A 16,766-nucleotide genomic window follows, 5' to 3' on the forward strand; every position below is an offset into this window, starting at 1 on the left:
GCTGGATTGGAACCCGCCACCTTAGGTGTATGTGGCTGGCGCCTTAGCCACTTGAGCCACAGGCACTGAGCCGGCAGCTGTACTCTTAACACCTGACTTCCTCATACTAGTTTATGTAAGAGACCATTGAATGGGAGTAGCCAGAGATATTTATGTATTAACAAAAACATTTTAAAATTTAATTATGAACACAATAATCAAGTAAATGAAACTAAAGCTATGTTGATTCTTTTGATGTAACCACCTCAGATTGTATTTTTAAAAAATCAGCACATTGTACCCCACATATGCATAAATGTATTCATGATCTATGTGTATTTGACTTAGTAAAATAAAATTTAATTGTGCATGGATGTAAAGAAACTTCCTGAGATAATTTATGAAGTAGAATCAGCCTTGTATACAGTAAGCAGTGAAAAGCAAGCTGATTCTTTTCCTTTGATACTTGCTAAATATGCAGGGATTTTTAGCTTAAACAAACATTTATGGTCATGTGTCTTCTCAAGAAAAGGTGGAAATAAGAAGTAGGAAAGAAAGGAAATTATCCTTGGCTCACTACCCTATGTAAATATATTGGCATATTTCCTTTGTCTTGTTTTTATGTGTTTGTGTATTTTTATATGCTTTGTGTGTATTTTTACATACATTGTCAGTTTTTAGTATACTGATGATTATATTGTAGATAGTTTCAATTTTATTCCCACTTAACTACATAGCTGATTTTCTTAATTTTATCAGAAAATAATATTAAATTTGGATGTTCATAATTTTCTTAACCATTCCAGTTCTGTGTCTAAGTTTTCATTAATCCCAGCTCACTCATTTATGTATTCATTCAACCAGCAAGTATTTATTGCACGCTTGTTCTGGCACAAATTTTTTTGTTTGTTTGTTTTTGAGCACTTTGTCATCCTTGGTAGAGAGTAGAGTGCTGTGGGTCATAGCTCACAGCAACCTCAAACTCTTGGGCACAAGCCATTCTCTTGCCTCAGCCTCCCAAGTAGATGGGACTTCGGGCGCCTGCCACAATGCCTGGCTATTTTTAGAGGCGAGGTCTTGCTCTGGCTCAGGCTGGTCTCAAACCTGTGAGCTCTGGCAATCCACCCGCCTCAGCCTCCCAAGGGCTGGGATTATAGGTGTGAGCCACCGCTCCCAGCCTGGCACTAATGTTTTGATGAGAATTTTGATGTGTAAGAATTTTTTCAGTGCAAGTTGGATAATTTCCTTAGCTTAGGTTCTCAAAACTGAATCTTCTGGGTCAAAGTAAAGGAGTATGTTAAACCTCTTGCTGAAGTGTTACCCAGTTAACTCCCAAAGGATTATGCCAATCTAATTTCGCACTAGGTTGGGAGTCTGTTTTACACTTTCCTCGCCTGCACTGTACACATGTCATTTGCCCCTTCTAGTTGAGTGTAGAGGTATAATTTTTAGCATTCTATGTAAATTTTAAAATGTGTCCTTTTGTTCCATAATTTTTTTCAGTGGCTTCTTCTACAGCAAGGTAAATTAAGGAAGCAAAACTTTATCAAATGTACAAACAAAATTGTCTAATTGGAAAGGTAGTTGTAATACCAAATAACAAAGAGTCAAATTTAAGGCTTTTAAGTGGCTGGAAGGCATGTGGTAAGAACACTGGTTTTGTATCTTAGGTTTAACTCCTCCCTGTACCACTTATTAGCTTTTTGTTTTTATTAACCCTTTTGAGCTTGTTTACCCTTTTGTGAAATGTGGATGGTATAATCCTGGAAAATGATTAACAGGAATGACAGAAAAAAAGATTTGGACTGCATAAGTAATGTATGCCTCTCCTTTATATAGTTCAGGCTTTTAATTATTGTGAACTTTTGTGTTATAACCTCCAGTGGTGTTTCCTTTGGATTTAATGGGCTTTCCAATTTTATTTTGTTCACATGTTTTCACAGTTTTGCAGAATAGCCTTTAAAAAAATGTTAGAAGGCTGTTAGGTGTACTAAGCAGGAAAATAATAGAAGTAGTTAAAACATGAGTGGAATTCGTGAAGAAAGATTATTTAAATAACATGACAGCTGGAGGAGCGATTAGTCAAACCATTCGTGATTTGAGTTACTGTATATAAGGTGCTAAAGTGGATTTTCAAACATGAATTTTATTATTTTAGGTTTTGGAAATGTTTTTATTTTATATTTGAACATCCTTTTGTGTAGACTTGGCGTTCACTCAAAGTGAGGATGCATCAGTGCATTTTGGAGAATTAAACAACAGTTGTTTTCTCACCTTGCTTTCCATTTCTGTACCATACATACTTTTGTTGAATAGGTTGACTGCCACCAGTCACCTAGAGCTGTGGGCCTCTCAGAGTTAAATATGAAACAAGTGAAAGCTGCAGATACTGTCAAGTTTATTAAGCAGTTAATTGCTTAATAAAACATTGTATTGTGGGATGAGGTATTCAAGATATAGAGAGCTAGTAAAATGTGAAGGGAAGAACTTTGACCCCTGGAACAAGCTACTTCATTGGAGTCCTTTCCTCCTCAGAGCTTACAAGGGGAGATGATGATCTTTTGCAGTAGGGTTCACGGGAGGGTGACCTGAGATGGTTATGTGTGCAAGTACCTAGCACAACCTTTCCCACCAAAGGGGAAAGGAAGCTAATGTTTGAGTAATGACTCTCTTCCAGACTGTTAGGTGTTGGGCTCATAGTGAAAGCATCTGGCTTTGAATTTCCAGTCTATTTGGGGATGCAGGATTTCTCTGTGTAATTAAGCTGTACATAAATGCTGTCATTTTGTTTTTGTCCAGAATTGGGGGAAAAAAAGAAAAATTTTACATAAAAGTAATTACGTTCTTTTTTGTAGATGATGTGAATAGGCAGATTTTTAGCAGGGAAAAATCTGATGTGGCAAATTTATTGAGTAGAGAGAAAGGTGAATCAGCCAAATGGAAATAGTATGTAATGACTATTTTCCATATTTTGTAAAAAGCTGTAAAATCATGATCGTAATTATAGTTACCTTCATTTTCTCAAGAAATTAATCTTAATAAGCAAAATAGATAAAAGCTTATAAACATGAAACTGGAAAGACTGAAGTATCAAGATCCAGATTGTGGCAGAAATTGAGTATCTCTTATCCAAAGTGCTTGGGAGGGACCAGAAGCGTTTCCAGAGTTGTGGGGAGGGGGGTATTAGATTTTGTAATGTTTGCACATATATAATGAGCAATCTTAGAGATAGGTTCCAAATCTAAACACAGAATTCATTTATGTTTATATGTATACACATAGTCTAAAGGTAATTTTATATAATGTTTTTAATAATTTTGTGCATGAAGCAAAGTTTGTGTACATTAAGTCATTGGAAAGCAAAGGTGTCCCCATTGCAGCCACCCATGGGGACATCTGTGGTTGTTTGGCATCACCATCACTTTTGACTGAATTTAGATGCTACCAATAAGCAGTCATTCTCTTACACACACAGGTGCCTTTTTTATTTTTTTTTTTGCAGTTTCTGCCCAGGGCTGGGTTTGAACCCTTCACTTCCTGCATATGGGCTGGCGTCCTACTTCTTTGAGCCACAGGCGCCCCCCAACAGGTGCCATTTTATTATTTTTTGTGGGCTTCCACAGAAAAGATCATAAGTTGCAGCTAACCAGCTAACGGGGGCTGAGAAGTTCTTTTTTCCTTTCTGGAAGTGGAAGAAAATACGGGTTGTGGGCCTATAATTTAACTGCAATCCTTCACATGAGGTCAGGTGTATTGGTGCTCAAAAAGCTTCAGCTTTTGGTGCATTTTGGATTTCAGATTTTCTGATTAGGAATACTCAATCTGTAATACAAAAATATAGGTTCTCCTTTATTAATATTTTAAGTGTAATCAGTTAAAAATGACTTTATGAAGTAAATGCATAAACACAAGAATGTTTTAAGTTTGAAAGTTTGGCATATATTTAGTCTCTTTCAAAACCATTTGGTAACTTTTGTGTATTATGAAAATGGATGTCTATTGAACTGAATATTATGTAATTTTAAAATAATAATTCTACTGTTTTCTTAATTTAAAAGATCAGAGATTTCAAGATAGTAGCACAGATTTGCTAGAGAAGTCAGACCAATTTATTATGAAGATTGAATGAAATACTTAATGTAGGAAATGATGTATAAAACATACCAATACTAATGAAAGGGTTTCAGAGAAAATGTTCTCATGTTAGCAGTGGTACCAATGTCATTAGGAACAGAGGAACAGTTGCCGCTCAGAGGAAATGGTGTTCTTTGCTAAAAACACTGTAGACTTGATATGGAAATCTGTTTTGAATTCTGTATCCCTCTTAAAAGAAATGTGAGATGATGTATAAAGTAGTTCTGGGTTTGTTAGGAAATAAGATCCCAGATCCTTGACAAGAGCTGTCAGGATGTGCTGCCTTTTGTAGTTTCTTCTTGTGTTAGCAACAGAACCCTTGGCTCAGAGCCTTCAGTATGCTAAGCTCATTCTGTCCTCAGCCCTTGTGGGGTTTCCTTTCTCCTGAACAGTTGGTCTGCCCCTCAGCCTCACTTTCTCTTGACTAACACACTCTTACTCCTTTTTAATTTCCTGAGAGAAGTCTTCCCTGCCTCCTCCTTGTCATACTCTACTAAACTTGTCTTTCAACGCTAGCACCCTATTATTTCATGCCTCTTCTCTTACAGTGTAATTATGCAATTATTCATTTACTTATTTGCCTACCAGTGAAGCGCAAGCATTTATCACAGTGCCTGGCTCATAGTGAATTCTTAGCAAATAATTGTTGAGTGATTAAGTTAAAAAATACAGTAGGATCTCTTTGGATCTTAGTCCATTTTTGCTTTGCTTTTGTTTATTTTCCATCTTCTTCCTGTCTTTATTTTGGGGCATATCCTATTTCCAGTAGGTAAGTAACCTTTGTGTTACTGCACGGTGATATTTACCATTAAGGAAGCTATGCAGTTGTTCTGTATATGGTTGTATTTTGAGTTTTTGGTTGTTGCACTCACACAAAGCAAGGAGCAAGTGAAGTAGAAGCAAGCTTGCTTTTTTGCTTCTTCAAGAGAAATGAAAACACATTTCCATACAAAAACCTTTATGTAAATTTTCTTAGTGGCTTTATTTATAATTGCCAAGAACTGAAAACAGCTCAAGTGCCCTTCAGCTGTCTTGTCAGCAACCCAATGTCTTTCACCTGTCTTTTAGTAACCATAAAAATACTTGTGAAAGGGACCGTTTGCTTTGGAGAAAGCTGGCTTTTGAGCATGACTACTACTAAAGTATTCCTTTAGGATTGACTCCTATTTTTCTGGCTCATATAATCGGGTATCTGAAGCAGTTACTTCTGCTAAGAAGCTTATACTAATTTGTTCCTGATCTAGAGACTTATTGCACTCTTACAGCAGCAGTTTTGTAATTGTTTATTTACTTGACTTTTTCTTCCACTGAAAGACTATAAGTTCCTTGATTTTTGTCTTTGTAGCCTTAGCACCTAGCACATCATACTACCAAGAATACTGATTGCTAGGCTTTCAGGAATGTTTCATGGTATGAAGGATTCTCTTCACAATGATCTGTTTCAAAGACTTCATTTTATGAATTTGAAGAGACTTGAACGTTTGGAAATTGCCCTCCTAATTTATTTGATGCATGGAAACCCAGATGAGTAGCTAAATTGAACTTTTAATAGGTGGACAATCTTTCTATACCAATGGTATATGATATCCCATTGGTTACCAGGTGGATTTGGTACATCTGGAATAACCACTCGGGAGCCTTCTTCCCTCAAGATTCAGTGATATGCATCACAAAGTCAGGTACCTACATGAAATAGAATTACTATTCCAGATTGCATGAAGATTTACCTTAGAAAAATATTTTAAAATCCTGAACGGAAATCTAAATCTATATCTGGAAGGATATACTCATGGGTTCAAGACTGTTAACTATAGCTATAAGAAGCTTTGTTTTCATGATTTATATAAGCTCATTTCTATTTGTTAGAAAGGCACATTTATGGAAATTTGTATGTTGTACGTATTCAACAAATATTTGTGTGTGTACTCTGGAAAGTACTAGAATTCATTAGTGAGCAAAGACAAAAATTTCTGCATTTGTGGAGTGTCTATTTCTGCATTTGTGGAGTGTCAATATAAATGGACTTTAAATTCTACTTCTGTATGTTTCTGTATGTATGTGGATAGGACATCATAATAGTGGTGTTTTGCATCTTAGCAGAGGACCTGGTAAAATTGAAGAGTAGTTAGTTGCCAGTCCTCAATTATCAATAACCTTATTTCACAGATCTGCCTTTTGGTATTTTTCCCTTGGCTTATCCAAAACAGGAAAGGCAAGTAAATGTTATTATATAATTCATTTAAGCTGATATTTATTTTTCCAGCATGTGTAAAACACTCTGCTGAAATATTGTGAGAGAAAAAAGATGGCGAACATTCAAGAAGTATATTCAAGAAGTATATAGTTGGAGAGAGGCAAGGCGAGTACCTAAGTAATACCATGTAGAATAAGATGAGTACAATGACAGTTACATTAAAGGGGGGGGGGGGGCTGGAGTGTTAAATATAGAGGCCAGAATGAAAAAACGTTACATCATCAAATATTGGAGCAATTGGTGCCCTTACTGTTGGTAGAGATGTTAAGTTGGTAGTTACCTTGTGAAAATGGCAGTTTCTTATACAAATCAACATATACTACACCTACCCCAAAACTCCTTTCCCTGTGTTTACCCAAGGGAAAAAGAAAGCATATATTCTAAAAAGACTTGTATCACAATGTTCATAGCAGCTTCATTAGTACTAGTCGAAAACTATAAACAGCCCAGCATTTTATTACATCTGTTGGGAACTGGATAAACTATGGTATACTAGATAAGAGAATACTTAACTCAGCATTAAAAAGAAATGAACTACTTGGTACCTACAGCATCATGAATGGATCTCATAAACATTTTGCTTAAAGAAGCCTTTCACAAAATAAGGATAAACTCCAAGATTCCATTTATGTGGAATTTTAGAATGGCCAAATCTTATTTATGGTGGGGGGGAAAAAAAATCCAGAGCAATGGTTGGCTTTGAATGGGGGAGATTAACTAGAAAGGGAGATGGGAAAATTTTTTGTAATGGTGATATATTCTAAATTTCAATAGGTATTATGCTAATTGGTAAAACAGTGAATGTATATTATTTAAGATCTTTGCATTTCATTGTATCTAAATTTTGCATCAGAGGAAAATGAAACAAAATATTGAACTCTACTTGATACATAAGCCAAACTATATAATAAGAAATATCTTTTACAGATTTACTTTTTTGGTACTTTCAAGGTATTTGTATTAATAATGGATGTGTAAAGAAGTGACTAGTTGGTTAGGAATGTACTAACGCAAGTACTAACATGTTGATAGAATTTAGATGGTGGATATATATGTGTTCACTGTAAAATTCTGCCACATTTGCTATATGTTTGAACATGTAGTAAAAAGTGAGGGAAAAGAGGAGGAGATCTGGAAGGTAGAATAAGGAAATAGTTTATGCTTTTATTATGTAGCTTTAGGATGTAGAGCAATGCTCTCTGATACACTGCTCCTCTCCTCTTTTTGTAAGCAATTGTTTTAACCTTCACCGTTTATCCTTGAAGACATAGATTAGGAATCTCCTTTCAGAAGCCTTTCTCCTACTTAGGCTATTGCCTGTTATCTGAGTGCCTGCAAAACATTGCACTTTTCGTATTAAACATAGGTGATGTTTTTGTTTGTCTCCCTGTTAAAATGGTATACATACTTCATAAGGATCTGTCTTAGTCATGATTCCATTTTGTATGCCCGACATACGATACTTAACACTTGGTAGATACTTAGTGATTGTTACAAGATCTGAATAGTTCAGCAGTGCTGGTGAAGGGCACTGAAGTCAAGAACTGTTTTTTGGTCTTTTGAAAGGTGTTACGTGGAAGGAGGAAGTTGATTATTGCAATAAATACAGACTTTGGGTTTTACCTCATTGTCTTCTTTATATAGTTCCCTTAGTAGTATGAAATAGCTGTATCAGACAGTATTGTTCCATTTGTATCAGACATAACTATTCCAGTGAGCTTTAAATATAACTAAGTTTTGTAAAATAAGCGTCTTCTACTTCTCCCCTTTTGTGTTTTACAGCACTTAAAATTAAATCACAAAGTGATTTTCTAGCATATTTTGTTGTGTAGTCCATGTGTATGCAAGTTGAGAATGCAGTATAAATAATACAAAGATAAACTGTTAGCTCAGGGCCTTTTCGTGTTTTTTTTAGAGTTGCCACTATTTTTTTCCCTAGGAGCTCTGAAATTATCTGCAGGAGTTGCTGTGTATAATTGCTCTTCTTAATCATCTTCACGCAGAGAAACATTGCCAACCATATTTATTCATTTTCTTTTCTGAGCAGTAGTCATTTTTGGTATTACTTTCTTTTAGGTCAGTCCACTACATCTTACAGGGCATAACTTCTCTAATAAATTTTTTCCCCATCTTGGAAACTTTATGACCTAAAAAATATTTGGGAAATAAGCATTACTCATAGAACTGACACAGAAGTTGCAGAATCCACACACTTCAGCCCAAGTACTTTTATTTTACTCAGAAGTCCTCATGTAATTTCTATGTATTCTTATTTTAGACTACTTTTTTTAAAAAATGTTTGACAAAAAGAGCTACAAATTAGAATGGAATATGATTTTAAGAGGTGACAGCTGAAAGCAAGATGGGGAACAGAAAACCTATTAAAAGCAAACAGGATTCCCAAAAGGCATATTAGGTATCGTTTTAGCTACATAAACTGTTGGCTACAAGGATGTTGTTATGTAAGAGCAGTTTAATAGTTGATGACATAATGAATTAATAGAAAAAATTAAATTACTTTTTTTGTACTTGTTTAAAATGATGGGAGAATGTGTGAAAGACTTTAAGAAGATTTTCATCAAAAGTTTTTGTTTTCCAAAGGAATTTCAATGATTTATATATATTCTTTGTGAATTTGATTATAATTTGCAGGAACATTTTTGGGATGATCTATGAGAATATGTTTAAATGAAACTAGAATTTTAAAAAATGAACTTTTTCTCTTGGTAGTATAGTACCTATGTTCATGTATTTTAAGGTTTTAGATTTGACTTTTTTCTCTGCCTTTCCATCCATGGGAATCCCGAAGCCTTATATGGTCAAGACTTAGCTTTAAACTTCCAGTGAAATACAAGGCATTGCTCCAAAAGAGAAAGGAAAAAAAACCTTCGACTAGCTGGCTTTTCCTTTTGACTTCATTGTTCTCTTTTTAGCTGCCTTTTTTACCACAGTAGCTAAATTACTTAGAACTTTATGTGCATGGATAGTCTTTCTTACTAGTGGAAGGAATTCCTTTTGTGGCAGTAGTTTTATGCTAAAATGTTAATGTTATTTTTAAAATAATACATGCTTTTGGTTATGTAATTTGATTTTTTTATTTCTTTTTTTTTAAATGATAGCTGTATACATTAATGCAAACATAGGGTATAGTGTAGTGTAGTGTTTTCATATACTATTTGAAATATTTTCAGCAAACTGGTTAACATAGACTTAGTGTCATTTGCTTAGTTATTGTGTTAAAACATTTATACTCTAGTTCTAGAAAAGTTCACTTGTACCCTTGTTTGATTTTTTATTTCAAAGGAAACTTAAAAGCAGCCCTAGTTATTTTGTCTTACTATAAGGAAAGATGGGGGTTAGGTCAGCGGGTGGTGCAACTAGGAAGTTTAGGTAGTGAGATACGACATGGAAAAAATTAATTCCCTCTGATTACAGATGACAGCAAATTGGCAATCTATTTCTGAGTCCTACTCATGAAGTTAAATCATACATGTAGGCTCCTTTCAATATTAGAGTACTACTGTCTAATGTGCTCTAGATGCTGTAAGCATAGGGACAACTAAGACGGGCCCTTCCTTGCCTCTGAGAGTTCAATTATAGTGGAAGCAGAAGGGAGAGAATTAAGAAAGCATTAATACATTGATGTACACAGGTATGATTTAATTAAAAAAAAAGATGCTCTGAAAAAGAAAACAAAAAGAACATATGAGTAGAAGAGTGTAACAAAGATAAGTATAGCACAGTGGTTTAAGTGTGTTAGGATAGGTATGTTCTAGGGTCATGGTTATTTTAACCTAGTTGCTTTAGTGTAGCCTGGACAAGATTAGAAAATAAAGCCCTATTAAGGTGTAAAAGAAGATGCAGTTGAAGAATCGGTAGGGGTTAGCAGCCTGACAGCCTTTATTCAGAGGCACCCTTTGTTTTTGTCTAGATAGGTTTTAAGTCTCAACTACTGGAGTTAATTCTTAAGATCAGAAAGCGTTAACATTATTATCACCTTTTTCTTGGCAGCTGGACTCAACTACCTCCTCCCTCCAACCTGTGTTTTGTAATAAGAGTCTAAAAATATGCTTTTGTAGGGTTTTTAGCCCTGTCTCATCCAAGACCCTTTGTCTCGGCAGGGTTTTATAGCCTCTGTCTTTCTGGGAGATCCCTTTGCCTGTCAAAATTTACATAATGGGAGAATATTCCTAAAAGATGAAAATGTCATATAATGTATTTACTCAACCATGTTATCCACTGTCTAGATTAGTCAAACAATAAAAAGATATTTTAGGAGTTTCTTGGTTCCTTGTAATTCGTGGTATGTAAAATCAGCATCTATAAGTTGTTTCTCCGGAAAGTACAAAGAAAGTGTAGAATTACGAAATTATTAATTCCTTACTGATTATCTGTATCTGAGAGAGACTTGGAATTGAAAGTACAGTGCTCATTTATTTCATTGCATATATTTTGTGTGCATGGCACAATGGGTTCTAGACTATGTATCTCAAGTTGGACATTAAAATAGATTTTAGAGATAAAATGGATGTTAGTGGGGAAAAGGACTTCTCTTTTTAATCTAGTATTTTCTGAGTCTAATTGATGTAAGAACCCTTTCATCAAAGAATTTTTAATAACAATTTCAGTTGGCTAGTTTCATGAAGACAGTTTGGAAAATACTGCTGTAATTTTTATTGAAACATTACTTTCAGAAAGGCTCTGTGCTGACAATTGTTTCAGGAGTCAGATTGAAAATGTAGGTATTCTTATTTCTGCCCTTTTACTTTCCCTTTCACTGGATAGTGATTTGAAGTGGTACATCAAACTTGGTCTTAAATGTAAAAATAATAACATCTTTAAAAAATGATTGAATGAATGAGTTATGCAATAGACGATTATATCCTTTTCCCTCAATGCAAATGTATAACCACTGACTTTTTTCTCTATTTGCCCCCCAAAGGTAAATATTGAAGGAATAATTTTTATTATTTTAATAATAAATTAATTTTTATTATTATCCAGAATAGCTCTGAATAAACTGTTTTTCTTTTTTTAATATAGTTTTTACTTGTTAAGCATACATACTGTTACATTACTGGGCAATTATTATAATGACATTATCAATTCTGATTGGACATGCTCAGAAATTGGAGGGTAGTCCAGTGTTACTAGAGCTTTGAACTTATGGAAATGGATAGAACTAAGTTTAGTTCTAATAGATAGAACTAAGTTTAGGTAACTCTTAAAAGATCAGCTGATGATGTTTAAGAAGAGTGACAGTATATGAGAAAAGACAGAATTGCAGAAGGGAATGTAATATTTGGGTACACATAAACTGAAGCAAATGAAAAGTGGTATAAATGCCTTCCTTACACATTCATCAGAATCAAGCAGTGTCACCATCATTTATCTTTGTATAGCAGATTACCCCCACATTTAAACTACCACACTTTATCTCATATTTTCTATGGGTCAGGAATGGATGTGACTTAGCTAGTTGCTTCTGGCTAAATTTTGTCTTCAAGCTGTTGGTTGGGGCTGCAGTCTCATCTGAGGATTTTATTATCTTTTATTTACTGCTATGGAATTTTTTACTATCCTGTCCTAAATTATGTAATTTTTTTATTCTTTTAATTGGCTAGATTTTATTATTAAAGTGGGTTTATCATTTTACCTTTGATCTCTTGTTTTATTCAATATATATTATTAAGTGGCACCCAAATGTAGGGCATTTCCTTTGGTTTATTAAGTTTTTTTTTCCACATTCCTTTCTCTGTCTGGATTTTTACATGCTTCCATACGTCTACAGTCTTGACTCTTTGTGTCCCCTAAAATTCATAGGTTAGAATCCTTATCACAAGGTCATGGAATTAAGAGGTGATCAGGTCATGAGCCCTCATAGGTGGGATTAGTGCTTTTATAAAAGAGGCCCAAGGGAGCCGGTTGTCTTTCTGCTGTGAGAGGACAGAACATCTGAGTTGGGAAACAGGCCCCACCAGGCCCCAAACCTGCCAGTGGGAGATGCACCGAGCTCACATTGCCTGCGCTGGACTTTCAGAGCAGCTAAGGAAACCTCCCTGTTGCTTATAATGGCAACTCATAAGGAAAAACTCATTGCACCAGTTGCAGAAGAAGAAGCAGCGGTCCCAAACAATAAGATCACGATAGTGGGCGTTGGACAAGTTGGCATGGCGTGTGCTATCAGCATTCTCGGAAAGTCTCTGGCTGATGAACTTGCTCTTGTGGATGTTCTGGAAGATAGGGTTAAAGGAGAAATGATGGAGCTGCAGCATGGGAGCTTATTTCTTCAGACACCTAAAATTGTGGCAGATAAAGATTATTCTGTGATTGCCAATTCTAAGATTGTGGTGGTAACTGCACGTGTCCTGTCAGCAAGAGGGGGAGAGTCGTCTCAATCTGGTGCAGAGAAATGTTAATGTCTTCAAGTTCATTGTTCCTCAGATCGTCAAGTACAGTCCTGATTGCATCATAATTGTTGTTTCCAATCCAGTGGACATTCTTACATATCTTACCTGGAAACTTAAGTGGATTACCCAAATACCGTGTGATTGGAAGTGGGTGCAACCTGGATTCTGCTAGATTTCGCTATCTTATGGCTGAAAAGCTTGGCATTCATCCCAGCAGCTGCCACAGATGGATTTTGGGAGAACATGGCGACTCAAGCATGGCTGTGTGGAGTGGAGTAAATGTGGCTGGTGTTTCTCTCCAGGAATTGAATCCAGAAATGGGAACAGACAATGATAGTGAAAATTGGAAAGAAGTGCATAAGATGGTGGTTGAGAGTACCTATGACGTCATAAAGCTAAAAGGATATACTAACTGGGCAATTGGATGAAGTGTAGCTGATCTTATTAAATCCATGCTGAAAAATCTATCCAGGATTCACCCAGTATCCACAATGGTGATGGGGATGTACGGTATTGAGAATGAAGTCTTCCTGAGCCTTCACGTATCCTCAACACTCGGGGATTAACTAGCGTCATCAACCAGAAACTAAAGGATGAAGAGGTTGCTCAGTTCAAGAAAAGTGCAGATACCCTGTGGGACATCCAGAAGGACCTGAAAGACCTGTGACTGCTGAACTCTAGGCTGTGGGAATTCAAAAACTACCATCTGATTAACCCTGAGCCTTTAGTTTTCAGCCAGGTACATGGATCATAGTTTGCTTTTATCTCCCTTAATATGTGAATGTGGGCTCACAGAATCCAAGCCCAGGCTTGATTTAATGCTTGCAAAATGAGCCCTTGAACAAATAAAATTAACTATCTTTAAAAAATAAATAAATAAATAAAAACTGCCAGTGCCTCCACCTTGGACTTCTCAGACTCCAGAACTATGAGGTAGAAACATTTGCTATTTATAAGCCACCTAGTTTATGATATTTTAACAGCCCAAATGGACTAAGACACACTCATACACACACACATTTATTTTTTTCTTATTTTTGCCGTTTCATTTTATTTTACTTTTTCTTCATAGTTGTTGGGGGAAGCCAAACTACAAAAGGCTGATTTGTGTTCAAGGATAGGTAAGACAAGCTTAGTCTCAGTACAGAATTGTACCAAGATAGCAAAAAAATAATACAAAGTATGGAAACCACATAAAGATCCAGAGAGGTGAGTGGATATAGTTTCCCAGTATTTTCCTAGTTTTTCATATGTGAGTGGTAATTGTGGCTTACTTGGCGTGAAGAACGCACCGGGGAGGAGGCGCTCAGAGCCCACATTTTGTTGTTTTTTGTGTCATTAGGCTGGTGGGGAAAGGAAGAAGGCGAGAGCCCATCCTCCTCCTCTTATACATACTACAACATAGGCCTTCCTTGGCTATACACTCATTTATAGGGCTGTGTTTCCTACTGTCTTATTGGGCCCACAGTTGTCCCAGACATGTCCTGTTACAGTTGTCATGCTGTTTATGACATATCCTTTCAGAGATAGATGACGATAGATGCAATATGCATATGTAACATACTGGTCAGAGACTTTACTCATGGTTTACGTTTATTCTTTTCATTGAGCAAAATATCCAGGAATTTGTTCCATATTAGTTATAAATTAGTTTTTTATTGATGAAAATTTAAATTGTTTCTAGTCTTACCAGAATTTAATGAATAGTTTTGTACATGTGTGAGTACATTTGCAGAATAAATTCCTAAAATGAAAGAGTGTGTGCATTTGAAATTTCCATGGGAAGAACAAACTTGGTGGGGTGTTATTCTACCTTTTGCTGCTTCTGTTTACTTGTACAGCCTGCTGGTTAGGTGCACAGATAGTAAAACCAGACTGCTGGGTTAAAATCCTGGTTTTGTCAGTTACCAGCTTTTAAATAATAGTAATAATAGTTTTTACCTTTTGGGTTATTGTGAGGATTGAACAGGGAAATACGCATAAAGCATCTAGAACAGTTCCTGGCACGTATAAAATTGCCATAGATGTGTGTAGAGTGAGTGTTTATATGGGAGAAGAGCTCTGTAAAGTCGAGCTTCGTGCTGCCATTTTCACTAGGAAGGACTTAACCCCTTAAAATCCTATTTTCCATTTCCTTCTGCTTCTGTAAAACTATACTTGTATTTCTTTCCCTCCTGCCTCCTCAGACTGAAGCTTCTCAATCTCCTTTGTCTTTTCCACTTTCTTACAATAAATACAGCTCTCTGAGTTCTGACACAGGCGTTCTCTCCTGATCTAGTGTATTTTGCCAGTTAGATGGAAGAACTTCTTTAAAATGGTTATTCCTGGGCACTTCCCTCAGAGATTTTGATTTCCCCTCTCTCCTAAGTCTAGGTTAAGTATTTTAGTTAAATCCGTAGTATATAATACAGCCCTCTTTGTTAGTGTGTGTTTAGTTGTGTGTCTTGTCTGCTAGATTCCAGCCTGTATGAGTGCAGATCTGGTCTGTATACCTCAATTATACAGATTGGATTTGTAGCAGCCAGCATGATGTCTCATCCTTCTGGGCTCTCGGTAAATATTAGTTAAGTTGTTAGAAAGCCTGTGCTTTTTTTCATAGGCTCCATGTTCTACTGAACACTAAGAAAATCATCAAGAAACAATTCGATAGTTAATAACTGTATGAATGTTTTGGTTTTTCTTTCGGAAAAGCTTGAGAATTTTATGTCCAGACTATAAAAGAAGTTTTTGGAAAATAATGATTTAAAAATATTGATGACGTTTTTGGTTAACACTTGATATATATTCTTCCAGACTTTTAGTTAGGCATTTCAAAGGCAAGAATTGTATTATTATACATATTCTTTGGTGACATTTTAAAAGATTAAAGGAATGTAATAGTAAGTAAAAGTTTTTATTAGTTTCCTCTGAACTCAGATTTTCTCATTCTATATTCATTGATTAAACCCCTTTGGATCAGTTGTGAATCACATCTGATAAAAGACAGAATTCAACAAGGAAACATCTACCTTCCTACCTAGCTCTAAAGTTCAGACAGTAATGAGACCTGGCATGAAATTTATTTTCTCTACAAAGCTTTCCTTAACCCATCTCTACTCACATACTGACTTGTCCTTTGTTTTGCTGTATTGCTTTTCAATTGCAGAGTGTTTTTCTGCTTACCTGTTTGTCTTTTTCTCCTAATTAAAGTTTGGGCACCCTGCAGACGAGTGATTGTTTTAGTATATCAACAAAAATTTATTGAAATGGCACTGGTTAGTATTATGGAAAGTATACTATAAGGCAGTTTCTGTTCTTAACAGTATATAATCTAGCTGGTAGAAAGATGGTGAAGACATGAAACAGTAATAAAAGCAGCATGTCTCACACGGCACTTAACACAGTTTATGCACGTACACACTAGGTCATAAATGCCTACTTCCTGACCCAGCCCTCACCTCACCCACACTGGTTTGTGACTTTAAGAAGTAGTTAGGATTTTATCTAGATTGACTTAGGTCTGTTATGTACTTGCTATGTGCCAGGCATTGTGCATAAAGTAAAGGAAGAGATACGCCCTTTAGTGCTGCTCTTTGTATCTAGCAAAACGGATGGCTCGTAGTGTTGTATGTAGTAGGCCATCAGTGAAAATTATTCATGAGAGAATCGTCCTCAAGTTCAGCTTGTTTTATGTCCCTAAAGATTGTAAACTCAAAAAGAAATGCTCTTCCCTTACTAAGTCCTCAAATAAAACCATTGTCATTTAAAAATCTCAGTTCAACTTACTACTTTATCGACCTTTATCAATAAGGGAAATAACAGAGCTGTGTAGCAGGAATAGATAAGAGACATAGTTTAGTTCTTGAATATTTATGGTTTCTAGTTAGGGGTCTTCGCATAGTATTTGTTGAGTGAATGTTTGAGTAATAATGAAATTAACTTTTCTTTTAGAAACTTTCCTTATTACTATTTTTTGTCTCAGAAAATGTTTTGGTCAGTTTGTTTGGTTT

At 35.7% G+C, this 16,766-nt stretch overlaps 1 protein-coding gene and 1 pseudogene across 4 annotated transcripts in view; both read left to right on the forward strand.

Annotated features, from left to right (window-relative positions):
- Positions 1-16,766, forward strand: part of PPP1R12A (protein phosphatase 1 regulatory subunit 12A) — a 146,665-nt gene that overhangs the window by 22,391 nt on the left and 107,508 nt on the right. The window lies entirely within an intron of this gene.
- Positions 12,074-13,611, forward strand: LOC100956435 (annotated as a pseudogene). Its single transcript, XR_002771614.1, has one exon. The product of XR_002771614.1 is annotated as an L-lactate dehydrogenase B chain pseudogene (transcript).

This window comes from Otolemur garnettii, unplaced genomic scaffold (genome assembly GCF_000181295.1).
Source record: "Otolemur garnettii isolate 467f Iridium unplaced genomic scaffold, OtoGar3 scaffold00007, whole genome shotgun sequence".
Classification (NCBI taxonomy): domain Eukaryota; kingdom Metazoa; phylum Chordata; class Mammalia; order Primates; family Galagidae; genus Otolemur; species Otolemur garnettii.